Source organism: Armigeres subalbatus, chromosome 2 (genome assembly GCF_024139115.2).
Source record: "Armigeres subalbatus isolate Guangzhou_Male chromosome 2, GZ_Asu_2, whole genome shotgun sequence".
In the NCBI taxonomy this organism is placed as follows: domain Eukaryota; kingdom Metazoa; phylum Arthropoda; class Insecta; order Diptera; family Culicidae; genus Armigeres; species Armigeres subalbatus.
This window is the reverse complement of record NC_085140.1, coordinates 23,648,331-23,651,634: the sequence shown is the minus strand read 5'-3', so window position 1 is coordinate 23,651,634 and position 3,304 is coordinate 23,648,331. Positions and strand designations below refer to the sequence as shown.

At 40.4% G+C, this 3,304-nt stretch overlaps 1 pseudogene; it reads left to right on the top strand.

Annotated features, from left to right (window-relative positions):
* Positions 1-587: 587 nt before the first annotated feature.
* On the top strand, positions 588-2,868 carry LOC134208872 (chromatin-remodeling complex ATPase chain Iswi-like; annotated as a pseudogene).
* Positions 2,869-3,304: the final 436 nt, after the last annotated feature.

Sequence of the window (3,304 nt, the reverse complement as noted above, 5' to 3'; positions counted from 1 at the left end):
GGCGAACAATATTTTTGTTATTATTCCGTTTAATTCATGATAACAAAACTTCAGACGTATTGACGTGCTATTTTTCGACACAAAATAGGTATACAAACACAAATGGCTCGATAAATCTCCACTGATAGCAAGTTTTCGCCACGAAAAGTTTATTGCCGACAATAAGCACTAACTACGTACTAGCCTATCACCCAACATGAGCAGCTGAATTAGGGTAAACCACCTAGAAATCGGGTACCAAAAACCGAAGTACCAAAACCGATGTTGGGTAGAGTGCCATTGTACCGCGGATGACAAGCGTTTCACCCTCCTGGTTTTACAGTGAAAACAATCAAAACAAAATTTGTAAAATAATCAAAGTTACTCCCATTTTTAATCTTTCTGGCAACCATGACAACAAAAAAAAAAATTAACTGGCAGCCCATGACGATCTGTCAAGTCGGAAATTTTGGAAAAACGTTTTTGTTTATCAAGTTGCTCCAAAGGCCAACAAGAGAAATTCATTCGCCACCTTTTGCCGGCAGCTCTTTTATATTCAATTTTGGTTTGTAAATTTGTGTATTTTTTGTGAGTAGGCATTTTGTGCGATAACGACGAACGTAAACTACGCTTAACCATGTCCAAGGAGGACGAGACCGTTGCCGCCCGTTGCAATGTTGAACATTTCGTAAGTTTGAGGCCACATACGACATTTATATGTGAAATTTAATGTTATACTTGTGTTTCAGAAAGAGCCGAAATCCGACACTACATCGTCGCACTCGGAAGAACTGGATAACGCACTCGATGCTACGCTGGAAACGGACCGCGGCAAGCAGTTCAATTTTTTGCTGAAACAGGCGGAGATTTTCTCCTACTTCATGCTATCGGCCCCGGCAAAGGAATCATCACCACCCAAGGTGAAGGGCAAACCACAGAAAGGAGGCGACCGAGGAGAGAAGCAACCCGCCGCGAGCACCCGACAAAGTGAGTAGTTTTAATTTTGGTTTTGTACGCAATGCCAAGGACGTATTCAGAGGTTGGTCCATAAGGGGGTTGTAATTCGATGACAGTTTTCTATATTTTACTAATTTTCACTTGCCAAAAACTGAATTTCAATTTTTTTGCGTTTTCAACGAGGTTTTCAAGGAGAAAACATTGTTTTTATAATTGTTCAACTTTGGTATATTGTTCAATTGATCAAAATTTTTGCACAGCACGATTTTTTAAATTTCTTTGCATGCTCAGTCTTTATTCTTTGAATTCATTTGAATGGTCTTTGAAAGTTCGTTTATATCCCTATATTTCTAGAAAATGTAAGAAAAATAATTGGAATCTTTAACATTGTTTTGCAGCCATCGCCATCGAAAGACGGAACAGGACCAACCACCCATACCCATACCTGTTTTATGGTACTGAGTCTGGTCCAGAACAGCAGAACAATGGACGTTTTGGAAAACTTGTAGATCAAACTTCAGAACTGGTCTTCAGTCAGATGACACGCATGTTGGACATTTTGGAGGATTACTGCTACTGGCGTGGCTATCGACAGGCGTGGCGTGGCTATTCCAGTCTGGAAGGTCGAACCCCACGAGGATCGTACGAAAATGATTGACGATTACTAGTGCTGAGAACAGCCGGCGGGTATCTATTTGGCCACAGGTGACGTAGACATTATCTACGACTCAGATTGGAACCCTCAGATGAATGTACAGGCTATGGATCGTGCTCACAGAATTGGACAGAAGAAACAGGTCCGTGTGTTCAATCTTATCACTGAAAATACCGCCGAAGAGAAGATCGTTGTACGTGCGGAAATCAAGCTCAAACTGGATAAACGGGTCATTCAGCAAAAGCGTTTAGTGGACAATAAAATCAATCGACTCAACAAGGATGAAATGTTGACCATCATTCAATTCGGTGCCAATCACGTTTTCCAGTCCAAGGACTCAGAGATCACCCACGATGACATCGACCGTATTCTGCAGAAAAAAAAGGGCAAACTGCCAAGCTGGATGAAATGGGTGATTCTTCACCAGTCTTCACTGCGTAGTTTTACCTTGGACACTGAAAACCTCAAAACAGTTCAGTCCATCAGGAGAGGACTATCGTGAGCATCAAAAACTGCACGCTCTAGGCTCCTGGATTGAACCACCAAAACCAAAGTACCGAAAGCTCCCCTGGCCTCCGAAGCAACCAATCCAATCCACAACTTCCAGTTTTTCCCACCCATCAGGATGTTCTAGCTGTTCGGCCAGGAAATCTACCATTATTGTAAAGTGGTCAACTACATGGTCCCCAAGAACCCAGACCTGGGCATGAAAGTAACCAAGGTCCAACGAGTGGAACATCGTACGATCGACGAAGCAGACCCGCACAGCGATGAGGAGCTGCTCGAGAAAGTATCGCAGCTGACACCAATTGGAACAAACGAGGCGTCAATCAATTCATCAAAGCCAACGAATTGAAAACATTGCCAAGGAGGTAGAGAGCAAAACACCGGAAAACGTTATGGAGTACAGCACGGTCTTCGAGGATCGAACGAGGCGATGTGAAGATTCAATGCCGGGAATCGATTACGAAGGTCCTTGACAGTAAGGTAAGGAAAATTAGATAGTGGTATGTGAAGCAAGACAGCCACAATGTTTTTTTGACACAAAATTGCTATGTGCCACCCATTTTAAGTACAGGGAATGGGGCTTTATGTTGTAATGTTGTATGCTAATAACTCAATGCAGTCAATTGAATTATTTTTTCAATATTTTATAGACTCGACCTTATCTACATACACCAACTTTAACATCATCGGAGATGTGGTCTATCGGAAGTAACGGGAGAAAACATCTGCCTACACAGAAGGTAATGATTCTGGCAGTGCGGTTTCCTTGAAGAGCTGCAGAGATATGAATCAGAATTCATGGAAGAGGAAAAAGGCCTAAGGCGCAGTTTTTATATATATTTTATATGTAAAATGGTTTGTAATATGTTTTTATTGCATATTAATATAGCATTCGTGAATAAAAATAATAAATGAAATGAAAACGGAATACTTAATTTTGAAAACGTTAAATTTTACTCTGACATATTAGACTCAAATTGAAAGCATGTACTAATTGTTGTTTTGAAAGCTAAACTGTTGATTCGAAAGTAAAATACTAATACACATTTAGTTTTGAGAAGATAATGTCATTTTGAATAGTCAACTCCTGTGACAGTTCTTACCGAAGTGACATTCTTGCACTTGTGGATTTAACAGTCTTATACTTTCTACTGAAAATCACTAACTAATTTTCTTAATTTTACCAACGTTTCTTTGATTTTTACC